Raw genomic sequence first — 15,830 nt, 5'->3', positions numbered from 1 at the left:
CGTTGTTATAGCCGCGATCGACTACTTCGTTAAAGGAAACGAAAACTCAAAACGCATTGCTACAGAATATAGCTACGTTTTGTGACGATCCTTTCGTCGACAAGGAAAGAATAGAAAGTGAAATTAATTTTTCACAATATGAGCCTACGCGGCTGTTCTGTGTAACGATCCATTTCATTCTTATTTTTCTCGTTAGTCACTCGCTCGCACGAATTCAAGCGTCGCTGTCGCCGCAATTGGTTACTCGACACGGCAGATGATAATGAAATGGAAATAATGAAATGTATCGTTTCAAAATACCGACATATATACTGTCATGTTTAGCAACGATCAATTTCTTTATTTTTGTCGTCACAGTAATTGGCTCACACGAATCCTAGCCCCGCACCCCGCATCGCTATATTACCGGCCACTCGTCGGGGTGCACGATAAGACATTAACGGAACTAGGCTGCTATATACCTGATGTCTTGACAGAAGTCTAAGGTGTTCCTGATTCTATGTGCGATTATCTTAGTAAATAGTTTGTAGGCAACGGACGGTAAGCTGATCGGTCTATAATTTTTCAAGTCTTTGGCGTCCCCTTTCTTATGGATTAGGATTATGTTAGCGTTCTTCCAAGATTCCGGTACACTCGAGGTCATGAGGCATTGCGTATACAGGGTGGCCAGTTTCTCTAGAACAATCTGCCCACCATCCTTCAACAAATCTGCTGTTACCTGATCCTCCCCAGCTGCCTTCCCCCTTTGCATATCTCCTAAGGCTTTCTTTACTTCTTCCGGCGTTACCTTTGGGATTTCGAATTCCTCTAGACTATTTTCTCTTCCATTATCGTCGTGGCTGCCACTGGTACTGTATAAATCTCTATAGAACTCCTCAGCCACTTGAACTATCTCATCCATATTAGTAATGATATTGCCGGCTTTGTCTCTTAACGCATAGATCTGATTCTTGCCAATTCCTAGTTTCTTCTTCACTGTTTTTAGGCTTCCTCCGTTCCTGAGAGCATGTTCAATTCTATCCATATTATACTTCCTAATGTCAGCTATCTTACGCTTGTTGATTAACTTCGAAAGTTCTGCCAGTTCTATTCTAGCTGTAGGGTTAGAGGCTTGCATACATTGGCGTTTCTAGATCAGATCTTTCGTCTCCTGCGATAGTTTACTGGCATCCTGCCTAACGGAGTTACCACCGACTTCCATTGCGCACTCCTTAATGGTGCCCACAAGATTGTCGTTCATTGCTTCAACACTAAGGTCCTCTTCCTGAGTTAAAGCCGAGTACCTGTTCTGTAGCTTGATCTGGAATTCCTCTATTTTCCCTCTTACCGCTAACTCATTGATCGGCTTCTTATGTGCCAGTTTCTTCCGTTCCCTTCTCAGGTCTAGGCTAATTCGAGTTCTTACCATCCTGTGGTCACTGCAGCGCACCTTGCCGATCACGTCCACATCTTGTATCTTGTCTAAAACATGGCGCCCAACGCGTTTTTCTGGCTCCTTCCGGCGGATGCAGCCCGCAAGAACATAACCTCCGAGGTCCGTTTCTGTCACACAGAGGCAGCCGTCACTGGAGCGTGGATTCGGACGCCACCTATTCTGGACATTGCTGAATTCCGCCATATTGTCGAATTCACAAGCTTGTTAGCTCCGATTGGTCCGGAGGGCCGCTGCAGAGGCCTCCCCGATCGGCTCAAGAATGCCGACGTTGGATAAATCGACAAAATGGCGTCGCTTGACAATGTCCACAATAGCACACCGGATGGGAAAAGAACCCTTAATAAACGAAGACCACGCACTGCTCTGAAGCCGGAAGATTTGAACCGGAACAGCGCTCGGCCTTTCCCTGCCAGTTTCCCTCGAGGCCGACGTCCAAGCGAGCCCGGTGGTTCTCGGTCTTCGATGGTCTGACGAGAACCGGGGAGCGTTCAGCATGACGTGGCCGATGGTCCTGCCAATATAGCCGACGCCAGTTTCGCCGTCACTTTCTTCACGGTCGACTTGACTCGCAAGTTAGCCGAGGCCCGCGACGCGTGCCTTCGCTCTTCGAAGTGCTGAAAGAACGGCACGGCGTAGCTTTCTCTCTTCCGGGACTCTGCGGAGAGTAATCCCTTTCTCGAGGCTCTCCCGCCAAATGTCTTGGCGTTCTTCCGCCTCGGCTGCGCAGCCCCCGTGCGCAGGCACGCATGCAGGCTTCTCAGTGTGCCTCCACCATGTTCCTCGTCTACACCTTTTTTTTTATCCCCTCGCCTTTGCTTTGTTCGTTTGCGCGTTGCGCCGTTGATGCCTCCGTCCTGGCCTTGGGATGGCGCACGGTCGTTCGTGCTTGGCCGGTTCGTTCCGGTTCTCCTCTCCACTTCTACCCCAGCCAGGCGAGCACGCGAGCGCACACAACACACACACACACACACACACACACACACACACACACACACACACACACACACACACACACACACACACACACACACACACACACACACACACACACCGGTACACCGTATAGTCCTTCGCCACGGTTACGCCTCTGCTCCTTACACACAACACAACCCTCCCGCGACGTATCGCAAGGACTCTGGCATTACTAAAACCCTGCAATGCTGTGGGAGCCACGTCAGCATACAAAGAGCCAAGTTCATTCATTCATTCATTCATTCATTCATTCATTCATTCATTCATTCATTCATTCATTCATTCATTCATTCAGTTGTTCGTTCGTTCGCCGGAAAGTACGAACGGTACGGAATCGGCCGGTATTTTTGTGGCGCCCACTTGGTTGAATAATACATTCGCTTGTTTGTTCGCCGAGCATTACTTACCAAGGGATGCACTTGAACTATCTGTGAAGGAGTCCGTAGCGGAAGCTTCTCAGTTAACATAATATAACACCATAGTTTTCTTCAGGGAAATGCACCGGAATTGGACGTTTCCAGAAATGACTCGTACACTGCGTTTTTTTTTTGTTATGCTCCTCCTCCTTTCCCAGCTGCCGTCGCTTCTGCGAACTGACTGAAACTCTTTTTCTTTCTTGCCTGTAGTCGTCTTCCGGCAAATCACAGCCGTCCACCCAAGAGGCACACGGCACAAACCCACACGCGACCCGTCGTACGTTAACGTCGTACTCACAACCGCGTACAAGTCTGAAAATAGGTTTCCCGTCATCTCTTAACAGCATCCTCCAAGACGCGTCACATACGTCATATCGTATGTGACGCTATCGTACCGCTACGTATCGTACGTGACGCGTATGTGGCAACCAATGTTGCCAGTTCGGAGGATTCTTTTGCGGAGCTCGGCTCTTGACTGGCGGCCGAAGCTCGTTCCACGTTGTGCGCTGCACGGATTTCGAGAGGCAGCGTTCGCCCTTGTCTCGCGCAGTTCGTCCTTGGCGCATTCTTGCGCGCTTCATTGAGTCGCGCGTTTGTGCAGCGATCCGACGCGTGAGCCCAAGGTCCTTTCTTTTCTCCAGGGTGCGCAGCTCCCCCGCCGGAACCCCCGCCCTCTCTGCGTGCGCCCTTCCCCGTCTCGTTTCATCGACCCACTCCTTTGACACCCGGCGCGTGACAATGACGGTGCGAAATCCTCGCTCTTACAGCGCTTTCGCGCCTCTGTGAAAGTCTCCTCGGCAGCTCGAGGCTCCTAGCGACTGAAACGCGTGCGGCGTAGAGTTTCGAGTTCGTCTGCTTCCGAGCGACTACAATGGGGCTTCGTTGGGAGTTGCGGTTGGACGAGTCGGTGCTTTCTAAACGATGTCTTGAAGTAAACAAGCAGATTGTGAACGCAACAGATGGCAAAGCGGGGACAAGGGTTCGTCATCCTCTCTGCGACTTGCTCGAACTCGAGAACTTCAAATGGAACTTTGCAATTGTGCAGAGTTCATTCCCTAAACTGTTCGACAATGATTCGTCAGGTCTCGTTGGTTGGGTGCGTGGATTTGCGATTTCTGAACGACGTTTTGAAAGGAACAAGAGGACAGACGGTTATAGGAAAGACATAAGATGGCGCTACGAACTGTTTGTCCCTAGAGGTGTCCCCGAATTCGATGGGAGTTTGAATTGCGCGGCCATTTTTCCTAAGTGGCTACTGTTTTCAAAACAGGGTGGCGGGCAGCTGTTTGCGCATGCCCATTCTTGTTGGCGTGTAACGGAAGACAGCGGGTATCGAACCCCCTACTTACTGCAGCCGATGGCCTACGCGGGTAGTTAGCCCAAACGGTAACTCATCCGGCCACGGGAGTGCGCACTATACGCGGCGTCGCCATGACGACGAGTTAAGCGGACTTCAAAACGGAGAACGGCAGCTTGTCTTTGTGGTTTTATTTATATACACGCGCAGGATGACCGGCGAAAAGTAGACGAGGTGCGCATGAGCTTAGAACGAAGGCAAAGAGAGGGCGGTGTGAGCGTGGGCATGGCCGACGTGGGTTGCATAGCGGTAAATGTTTGAGAAACATTTATTATTTACCTGAGAGTCTAGTGACCTTCAATATGGCGCTCAATGATAATTGATTTACTATGCAAGTGATGAGCCATATAAGGTATTGCGTAGAATGAAGCGATTTTACTTCAATTTTGAGACCGGAGTTTTTGCTCTCGCACGTGAACATTTTACGGAAGGTTAGCCGTGAACAGCTTCGCAACAAAACCACTCCCCATTGCTATGAGTTTCTTTAAGAATGCCACTGTCAGCAGAGATTTTTCTTTAAGAATGTCACGGTCAGCAGAGATATAGTCATAAATGCGTTAATTTTTGCCGCAGTCACGTTCACTCTGTGTCGTGCATTTGGATCGGTTCTACTATCGGCATGTACAGGAATAGACGGCAGCTCCTCTGCATCTCAGTGGGGTTACGTTTTGTACCTTTACCATGGCCTCCGAAATCAAGCTTCGCATTGTCCGATCTCTAAGGCCGTGTCTTAAAGGTCTTATACTGGCCAAACAGAACACCACCATCCTTATTGTACTGCGCCCACTGAGACCCATTACGTCAGATGATCAATTCATCCAAGGTCCGCTGTTGCGCGAAGTGCTCTAACAAGGGGGAACTCCCTGTCGTATTAACGAGCTTCTTGGTTAGGATTCGCCGACCCATTTTGCTCGCTTTGTGACTCGCCGATTCATCAGTGCTCTTTATCGTGCCGTCTGGTTTTTAGCCGTGGTTCTGTGCTGCTGCACTGTGTTCGTCTGCAAGACGCACGTCGTCTTTCGCAAGTTTAACGCTCTTCTTGCTTAATTTGAGTTCCCCAGTTTGCCCAGAGCTCTTTGACTGACTTTTTCGCCCGCTATATACAGTCCGGCAACATTTTCTTTCGCTTTCAAGCTAGTTAGTCCCTCTGTTTGCACAATAGCCTCCCTTTACCCTGGCAGATTTTCTTGCCTGTCTGCAACGTTCTGCCATTACGACTGAGCATAGTTCGTGTTCCCCGATAGTTTCGTCTGCTTCGCTTGCTCGCTCCTTAATTTGCGAAGCGGACTGCTTTACTCTGACTGTTCCTTCTGACAGTGTGCTTTCCTTTTTTTTTATTTTTCGAGTTACGATTGCTGCGAGAGGACATTCTCTCGCTGCAGCTGCATCTCCGGACGCCCCACAAATCCTCAGGGATTTTGTTCTTCGTCTCGCCTTTCCCTGTTCATTTGGGCTTTGCCCAGTAAGCTCGTCTGTCCGATGGTTCGTCTGCTAGTGGTTTTATGTGCGCTTCTGCCGGGATTCCACAATTCACACTGCATTCTTCGGTCCTTTCGCTCGCCTCCTCCTCTGTATATCGTGTGATAGGTACAATTCCGTGCATTGTCGTGGAGGCTGGCGTGGGTTAACATCGCGAAAAAGATCACAAATCTATTCGCAAATAAGCTCACACGGCTATCCAGAAGCTAGTTAACAAGAACATTGAGAGTTATCAGCCATAATCATGCTATATATGTCTAATTTCTGAATCGCAACGCGTTCTTTCGGAACCGGCGATACGCGAATGCAAAGAGACTGCAGTTTCGCTCAGTGAAATCGAACAGCGCCTAATCAAGTCTAGTTATCTTCCCTGTTGTAAAAGGCGGTCCACGATGCATTCTAAAAAATCCCAAAAAAGTCAACCTCTCAGTTTTCGATAACTTTTTCTTTCTGCGCCAGAAGAGCGACGCGTAAATAAATTGGAGTCAGTTACGGCACACTGACGTAACCGCGCTGAAATTTCGCCGCTTGATTCGGAAGAACCGAATTATTTCGTTTGACCCTCACTTTCTCGGCTAGTGTACTACCTCTTTTCAACCTAGTGAATAAATATAGAGGTTTTAAAGAATGCCTCGCTTGTCTAACTCGATTAAGCGTTGCGGCTCACCGGCACTTTAACTCCGCATCAGGGTGACTATATGCTATACCACACTGCACGGCATTCGTAAGTCCCAACACACGAACTTCTTTTTGTTGTCGAGGTCCCCCCCCCCCTTTTTCTTTAGCATTCTCTCTTCAACTCCACTCGGCGCATGTTTCCTCGGTAATCTCGCCTGCAGCACAAAAGCTCGTCTGCTTCTGCTTCTTCTGCGTTTGTCCCTGGTGGCCGTTTCGCTATTAGCGTCCTCGTGTTCCCCCTATGAAATGGCCGGTTCTATTTTTGTTTGGGCTGCCGAGATACGCCGGGCTCAAGTGCCGTCCGATTGCCTCGCCATGGTCCTCGTTATGTTCGCCTTTTATCTCGTATCCCTGTAACGCTAACTACTAGCACCGGCTATCTTCGGTTTTGCGCTTCTACGTGCGACCGGAAAACAGAGGAACTTTTTGATTGCGCTGTGTATTCTTGGCGCCTTAACCCTGATTTAGACTTATCACTGTGTCCCTTGTTCCCCAAGTTAGAAAGCTTTCAAAAGCTAGGAGATAGGCGGTGTGATTAAAAAAATATGTGCATTTCCTGATGGATCATGATTATCACGACACAGAAAGAATGCAAACAGGACAGTCGACGACTAGCCCACTAAGTCTGTTAATGCATTGCCTATTCTCCAGTTATGAAGTATCAAAGCAAACGTGATTCTGGTTTACCTCCATTTTATCCATCCATCCATTCACCCATCCGTCCATCCATCCATCCATATATATATATATATATATATATATATATATATATATATATATATTGCGCCGTTCTGCTTACGCCTTCCCAGTGCCTGTGCATCGGAAGGGATCAAAACTACGCAGTCACTCACGCCGCCTTTGCTTCCCTTGCGAACAAAACTATTGCGCGAATTTTTCGGAAGCAACCCGATGACAATATTTAAGTGGAGACTGTACAGCTAAATAATAACCTAATCGTCATTAGTAAATACGCTTCTCCATTATAAAAACGGCCACTCTAAGGATGATCGGAAGAGCCGTAAGCCAGAAAAGGCGCAAGAAAGTCATAGTCTACTCCGACACTCAACACCGCAGTTCTGACCATCGCTACTAGATACTTCTAGTAACGTTGGTTCTGACGTCATCTCAACACACATGCTCTCATTGGCTAAACAGGTGTCGGCATTTCTAGCCCATTACACTGCTGCTTCTTTCAACTGGAAGCAATCGAGTCAGTCCAAACAGCAAACTGAAGCCAGAAGACTTTAATAATGGGCTCCCGCTTTCAAGCCCACCACTATGACGTCATCCCCGAGTTTTCGTTCTTGCGTCGACTGCAATTACGCGTGGGCGCAGTATATTACGTCTGCCGAGATTTGATCGTAAAAAAAAAGGAAATTATGCGCCACATCCGCGGAAGAAAGCCAAAAGACAAGCCAAGATTAGTGCCACGGTAATCGACGGCCGTTATCGATTATGTCTTTGCTTACATCAGCACGGTGTCCGTGTTCTCGCACCTAACCGACTGCAAGTGTGCGCTTGTTATGTTCCGTTCTATTATACGCTTCGCCGCGCAGCGTGAGCACTAACGTGATCCAGTAAGCGATCTCGATAGGGTTCGTATGCAACACGTCTGTACGCACTTCGGCTAGATCCCTCGACATTCAGCTCTCTCTCTCTCTGAACAATCATTAAGGCGGTGATTACGACATTCAAAGGGAAAACTGCTGTACTGTTAGGTTGTTGCTGTACTGCTTTTGTCCTTGTGCGTTTACTTGTCCTGCCGGCGTCCAACCGAAAATTCCGCACCTTATTCTTATCTTTTTCTTTTTTTTTTCACCAATACCGCAACTATGAGAACGTTATCCAATGTTGGGAAGACGGCGTGAGTTGGAACAGCGGCACATTTCGTAACAACTAGTCAAGTTACAGTTGAACTCGAGGCGTAGAATAGGAGGAAGTTTTACCAAGTTGATCAAAGTCACAGTGGGACTATACTTTCAAAGTGTTCGTTCTCTCACAAGTCGGACTCTACGATACGGTAGCGAGAGGGAAGTCTTTTTTCTTTCTTTTCGTTTTCAAACCCCTCTGGGGAGCGATCAGCCTAACTCTGGGCGTTTTCTAGTTATTAATAGGATGGTAAGAATATGATGCTGCAATTTTCCCGTTTCTAACGTTTGCTTTCGAAATACTGGTGGAACAGTTGTAGTCGGCTAAAGAAGAATGAAAAAAAAAAAAGACAGCAGAACTATCTGACATATTTAAAGAAAGCAAGGGTGAAGTAGGAGGGAGCACATTTCAAATTCACAAGATGGCAGGAAACCGTTCGCAGCCTATAATGTGGTTATAATGCGTAAACTAAGTGCTTCATATTCAACACTAATCTAGGAACTGGCAAAAGATGCGCCATGATCTAGTTTGCGCCGTTAGCCCTGTTTTAGCCATTCTTTCATGTCTCAGTGCTACTGGTGGCGCCATCACTCGAACAGTGCTGTAGGTTGCGTCTGGGCGGGTTATTCCTCACTTTTGAATCGCGTATTACTACGCGGCCTTGCTAAGTGTAACGTGTAGACATACGCACTTGTCATAATTAGCCCAATAACTTTTTTTCGTGATTTGCCGTAAGTGAAAAGAAAATGCTATCGTTAACAACTCTCCATGGCTCCGTCTAATTGTTGCGCTAACGTTCGTGGCATTATACGCGAGCTAAAGACGTTCAGGGGCGCTGTGATAATAAGCATGTTATGCCCTTTCCATCCACTGTAGCTTGCAACGGGGCATCACACTGACGAATACTTACTCATTCCTTGGTGGAATGTAAGACAATACCGCGCGTAAATGCTCGTGGTTACAAAACTGGATCGCATAATATCGAGCGCATTATACGGAGCGCATTATCAGTTAGTGCGCTTCTTTGGATCCCAAACATATTCTCTGCGTTCTAGTATGTCGAGTCGCTAGGTTGAGCTGGGTTATCTTAGGTTGGCTCAAGTTAGATTACTTGGGTTAGATAAGGTCAGGTCCGACAGCGGTAGATTATATAGCAAAACATGCCGGGACAGTCGGCTCATGGGTCATATATGCAGATATATCTTCACGAGCGTTGCTACGGTATTTAGATACGGCTCAACATGCGACTACCTGTTAGTATATGCTTGCGTCGAGGGCATATGCCCACGGTCGTATGACGTAGCAACGCTCGTATAGCATGCTTTGGGTCTACGGTAACCGTGAAAACGCCCTATCCGGTTGGAAATTAATCCGCAGCCCTCATTAATAGCGTCCCTCGTAACCCGCTGTGCTGTTTCCGGACGTTCTAAATAAAGCCCAGAATTTAAATAAAATTTTGCGTCACAAGCATTCGATTGTGTGTGCGCACATTTCCGCTTTGTCGTTTTCTTCTTCCATCACATTTATGCTCCTTCCTTCTCACTTGGCCCGGTGTAGAGTAGAAAATTGAATGTAGTAGTTATCCTCTGAGTTCCTTATATTGTATTACCTCGGTCTCTTAAGTTATTGATTTGATAACCTTCCTCGAAACGGGTTGCCAACAGTCCTCGCAGTGTCTAAATATATCAGGCGATAGAGATTAACTCCCGACGCCTTTTCGTGTACGCTCGCGTAATTAGAATTTTGATATCAATTCGGTAAACTTCCAGTGATTTTCTCAATGGGCGAGAGTGCGTCGGCTTATATTGTTACATGCACTGCATTGATAACCAATTTTCTGCTAGTTTCTCAGTTGAAATAATCTCTGCAGGACTACGCGAACTCCTTGTGATTTTCTCCTTACGTATATTCTTCCAATTATTGATTGTTTGATCTGTCGGTCTAGTCTTTCCACAGTGATTGGCTGTCGATATGGCTGAATTTGAATTAATAGTCGATTTAGTCCTGTAGAATTTGTTTGATAGTGGTATTAATTAATTCACTGAACGATTGATTCACAGACTGGTTGATTGAATCACTGACTGACTCATTCATTCTTTGATTGATTAATTCACTGATTGATTCACAGGTTGATTCATTTACTGAGTGACTGGCTGAATAATTCAAGGATTAGTTTATTGACTGGGGCAGCGAAAGATGCCACGTATCTATGACTGCAATGTTGAAATCAGCGCAAAAAGAAAAAAAGAACGCAGCCTAAGGGGCACGTAAATTCAGCAGCTCCTGGCCGTTTCTCTCCCCCTTTGTCCGCGTTTTCCCGTGCTGCCTTCAAAATTTCAGCCATTTGTTGATGGCTGATTTATTTATTTATTTATTTATTTATTTATTTAATTTGTAGGTGTAGCGTGCATGTGTTTACGTGATGCAATTGCGTAAACACAAGTAAACACAGATCTGCAACAGGAACTTTGTCAGAAACGTTGCGAGGTGAGAAGAGGGAGCGACTCCCGACGTTACACGACGGGTGACTCCAAACCATACTCCAAGGCAATATCATCAGCGAATCGCAAGAATAGCTTAGTAACTTGCGATTCGCTGATGATATTGCCTTGCGTAGTAGCTCAGGGGACCAATTGCAATGCATGCTCACTGACCTGGAGAGGCAAAGCAGAATAGTGAGTCTAAAAATTAAACTGCAGAAAACTAAAGTAATGTTTAACAGTCTCGGAAGAGAACAGCAATTTACAATAGGCAGCGAGGCACTGGAATTCGTAAGGGAATACATCTACTTAGGGCAGGTAGTGACGGTGGATCCGGATCATGAGACGGAAATAATCAGAAGAATAAGAATGGGCTGGGGTGCGTTTGGCAGGCATTCTCAGATAATGAACAGCAGGTTGCCATTATCCCTCAAGAGAAAAGTATATAACAGCTGTGTCTTACCAGTACTCACCTACGGGGCGGAAACCTGGAGGCTTACGAAAAGATGTTCTACTCAAATTGAGGACGACGCAACGAGCTATGGAAAGAAGAATTATAGGTGTAACGTTAAGGGATAAGAAAAGAGCAGATTGGGTGAGAGAACAAATGCGAGTTAATGACATCTTAGTTGAAATGAAGAAAAAGAAATGGGCATGGGCGGGACATGTAATGAGGAGGGAAGATAACCGATGGTCATTAAGGGTTACGGAGTTGATCCCAAGGGAAGGGAAGCGTAGCATGGGGGCGGCAGAAAGTTAGGTGGGCGGATGAGATTAAGAAGTTTGCAGGGACGGCATGGCCACAATTAGTACATGACCGGGGTTGTTGGAGAAGTATGGGAGAGGCCTTTGCACTGCAGTGGGCGTAACCAGGATGATGATGATGACGATGATGATGATGATGATGATGATGATGATGACTCCAAACCATAGATCCAAACCTTCTTACAAGGTCGAAACTTTCCGAGTCGCCATCAGAGACGCTGTCCGTAGTCAAGGACACTGCGCGCGTTCGGCGTGAACGCGGAGAAACGCGGACGGTGTCGACAGTACAGCTCTGTCTCATCTTTCTATGCGTTGCCCTGTTGCTTCTGCTGCTTGGCAGCATAATCGAGCGTATAGAACTTGTCACTGGGCTTGATGATGCTATAAGGGCCAGGGTAAGGTAAGGGCTGCAAAGGCTTGCAGACTGCGTCGCGACGGACAAACACATGTACCGCTGTCTCCAAGTCTGGAGGGATGTATGTCGAATCGCGGTACTGTGGGCGAGGATGCGGGACACAGAGATTGTGCAGAGCGGAGCGCAACTGCACAACATACTCGGACGGGTCGGGGCAAGGCGAAGCGGATGTAGGGTCGAGAAGTTTTCCAGGAAGGCGGAGCGGCGAACCATAGATAAGATCAGCGGGTGCACGCTCCATGTCCCGCTTTAACGTTGCCCGGAGGCTAAGCAAACCAAGAGGCAGGGAAACTGTCCAGCCGACCGTGTCGGGTTGCGCCCCCAAGGATGCCTCCAGTGTCCGCTGGAAACGTTCGACCATGCCATTTGCGATGGGGTGGTATGCTGTGGTGCGAATCTACGAACTTCCTAGCAAGGCCAAGATATCCTTGAAAAGGGAAGGCTCGAGGTGTCGACCTCTATCGGTGGTGATGGTCTACATGAAACTTCGCAACTTCACAAGGAGCGGTGGCGTGACGAGGATCGAGAGCTTGCAGATAGGGTGGGAATCTCCGCGGATAAGTGGTCTGTCTGGCTGCGAAAGCCGTCGCGAAAAATGGCCGCGAATCAGGTGGCGAGAGACAAGGTGACTCACTTGTTGTGGAAGTCGTCGCGATCGAAGAAATGAGCGGGGAGGCGACGTCCAACACTGAGTCTGCAAGTTGCGCGAGATTCGCCAGAGATAAACCAGCTGCGCGCAGCGGTGAGCATCACGCGGGCGTGCTGCATGCCTTCGTAATCACGCAGTCGTCGGCTTGTCGTCCATGTTATGGAGCTGTGGTCACTTCGTACTCTCCGCGCTGTTCACGTCAGGATGTGGTGGCTCCATCGTAATCGTTACCTCGTCAGTATGACGCTGCTATTCCATTGCCACCAATAGCCATTAGACACTAACATACGCCAAAAAAGTAAACAAGAAGTAAGCAAGGCAGATATATAGAAGTCGATAATGTACGCCTTCAATGTGGGGGCTGTTTACAGTTGTTGTGAGTTTACACCGTTCTTCAAATAGGTACCCAAGTTGTCTGTTAAGCCACATGCCCAAAGGATAATGTCGTCTGCTTAGCAAGATAGCAGCGAGGACATACTAATGCTATCTTCGGCTGGTCGCTTCCATCCCCCGAAGCAGAGTCGGGCAGATCCGGCGTTCCCCGAGCTCAGAGGTAGAGGATGAGCGCGCAAGCCAAACGTGCGACTCGCTCTCGGAGGAGGGAATGGCAGATGCTAAACCACGTGACTACTACCAACGTCAGATGTTTCGCTTATCGAAAGCTCCCGGCGCTGCCGGGAAAACCGGCGGACGCGCCGGCGGGACGAGCGTTCGTCGCAGTGGCCTAGGTTGCCTAGGTTACGGTGGGCCGTTGCCAACAGCAGCGATGCGGCTCTGCGATGACGTTTCAATTTCGACGACTGCTCCGACGACAGGGCTCGGAGCGCCTCAGAGCGCTCGAAGGTGGAGGAGAGCAATCGAGAAGAACCAGCCGAACGCAGGGCGGGCACCCTCTTTCAACCAGCCGAAGACAACGCCGCTCGCGAGAGCGCTCCAGAGCGCTCAGAAGCGACCAGTCGAAGATGGCATTAGCGGCAGAAGCTAGTAGACAACTTGGATCACCGGGTATGTGAAATATATTACATACACATTGCAAAGTGAGTAAAGTTCTCAAAGAATGCTAATTTCTTTTTTAAAAAAAAAAGAGGACAGCGATGGAACCAAGGCTGCCACCGAAATGGCGCAATCCATCAAGTACGTTGAGTGCATCTCAACCCAGATGGGGGTTCTGACCCGACCTGCGCGCCCTTTCCTAAGCACACCGGCACACTAAGGGGTCCCGCCACCCTCCGGCAGCTGACTTACGCCCGCTACCTCCCTGAGCCATTCCAGCCGAGTGTTCTATACACAAGGCCATGGGTCAGGTGATGTTCCCTATGTTACTGGGCGTATATGTGTTTATCGAACACACGTGGCATGCCGCCACAGAGACACATGTGGACTGTTGGGCAATGGGAAATGCCCTGGGACACAGAAAGAAAGGTCAAAAAGAAGAGGCCGATATTGGTGTACGGCGGTGTATGAGGTCGAACAAACAACTTGGGTCAGTAACCATCTCAAATTGGTCTTGCGCCGCTACGTGTGTATGTCAGAATTGGCAACCTGGTGATGGTGTTATGCGCAACTCCGTCGGTCAGGCGCTACAAGAAGGGTTTTCGGAGCAGGTCTTGATCGAAAGGGGCAGCCTTATCACTGAGAAGCTGCTGAAGACGTCGCAATAGCTTTGAACGCTTGCGGTCGCCTAGTTCTTCAGCTGAGCGTGTCTGCTGGAGTCGTTGCCTCTCCGACGACGAAGTACGCTTTAGTAGATCATCCGACAAAATGTCGTCGGGGTTTGTCACGGGCGGAGTAAGAATGAGGTCACGGATTTCCCCGGCAGCCTCTGGAGGAAGTGCATACACAGCGTAGTGAAATTTGGAAGTCTGCGATGTTATCCGGACCGTCACGAACTGACTGTTGACTTGCGCTAACCAGAGGGATGGGTCAGCTGGCCAGAATTTCGGAAGGCGGAACGAAAAAGTGGAGACTGCTTGACACCCTGCGGGGTCGGAAGAGGCTTGTGTGGAGTCGCCCGTGGGTTCCATTCTCATTGTAGTCAGCAAATAGTCGCAATGTTTAGAGAGTCCGTCGTCACAAATATCGTAGGTGTAGCCCGCACGTGTTTACGTGATGAAATTGCGTAAACACATGTTAAAAAAGTAAAGACAGCTCTACAACAGGAGCTTCTGTCAGAAACGTTGGGAAGTGAGAAGAGGCAGCGACTTCCGAGGCTACACGACGAGTGAGTGCAGCCTTTCTTCCAATGTCAAAACTCGCCGAACCGCCTTCAGAGACGCTGACCGTAGTAATGGACACTGTGCGCGTTCGGTGTGAATGCGGGTAAACGCGAACGGCGTCGGTAGTACAGCTCTGTCTCAACCACGGAGTGGTCTCATCTTTCGGAGCGTCGCCTCTTTGGTACTGCTACAATTCATTTACTAATGTTGAATGCCAATGGTAGATCCAGATCAAGTTTTATTTCTGCTCTGTATGAAGCAATCCTATTACATTGGCAGAAATGAAAGCGTGAGTTGTGTGTTCCAATGGCAGATTGAGACCAGCCACCGATTCCGGACCGCTCTGCGGAGCAGGAATATTTGGTCCGCCGAAATCGGCAGATTTGATTGGAAGTCCGCGTGACGTATTTCCTTCGCTCGCCTCTGCTTCGTGTCGCGGTCCCCTGTTTCCGGCTCCGGGCAGCTATGGACCATAGAGTTTCAACTGTGTGCCAGGGACCATAGAGTTTCCTACAAACATTTTGTAGGAAACTCTATGCCAGGGACGACATAGAAAAGATGGACGCCACATCGCGCCGTGCGTTTTTGTTCCTGTTCCTGGACAGTGACAGCTCCGACTCAAACACTACAAGTTCCCAAGTCCAGTGATGATTCTTCCAACACGAAAAAAAAATGGCTGTGGCTTAGGTAAGGTTAAGCCCAGGATGCGAAGCATACTAGCCTTTATTTTAGTTGTTGAACCACTGTTTAGCCTGGTGAGCTGCTGTTGCTTGGCTATATTTGGTTCGGCTAGACGAAGAAACAACTCATGCGTTACTCTGCTTCGCCTTCAAGAGTGGAACGCGACAGCGTTCCCGTCGACCCGCCAAGGGGTGTAAGACAATGGGCTACAGGGCAGCGACTACGCGCCCCGCATTGGACGCGGTGAGCGTCGAGCAAAGCAGCGTTCGGCGCGGCAACGAAATGTGCGCCTGAGCAAGAGACGCACGCCTTAGAAACAGCGCGTTTCTAAGGCAACACCGCATTCACTAGAGGCGCTTTTGTACCGCTTTGAAGCATCGTACTCGTGGCTCAGTGGTAGCGTCTCCGTCCCACACTC

General features: G+C 48.6%; 1 protein-coding gene across 3 annotated transcripts in view; it reads left to right on the top strand.

The window, feature by feature from the left end:
- LOC135916505 (ATP-binding cassette sub-family G member 8) overlaps positions 1 to 15,830 on the top strand; it is a 337,391-nt gene that overhangs the window by 289,785 nt on the left and 31,776 nt on the right. The gene's annotated exons all lie outside the window — the stretch shown is intronic.

This window comes from Dermacentor albipictus, chromosome 9, assembly GCF_038994185.2.
Source record: "Dermacentor albipictus isolate Rhodes 1998 colony chromosome 9, USDA_Dalb.pri_finalv2, whole genome shotgun sequence".
Classification (NCBI taxonomy): Eukaryota; Metazoa; Arthropoda; class Arachnida; order Ixodida; family Ixodidae; genus Dermacentor; species Dermacentor albipictus.
The sequence above is the reverse complement of the archived record's forward strand: the minus strand, read 5'-3'. Positions and strand labels throughout refer to the sequence as shown.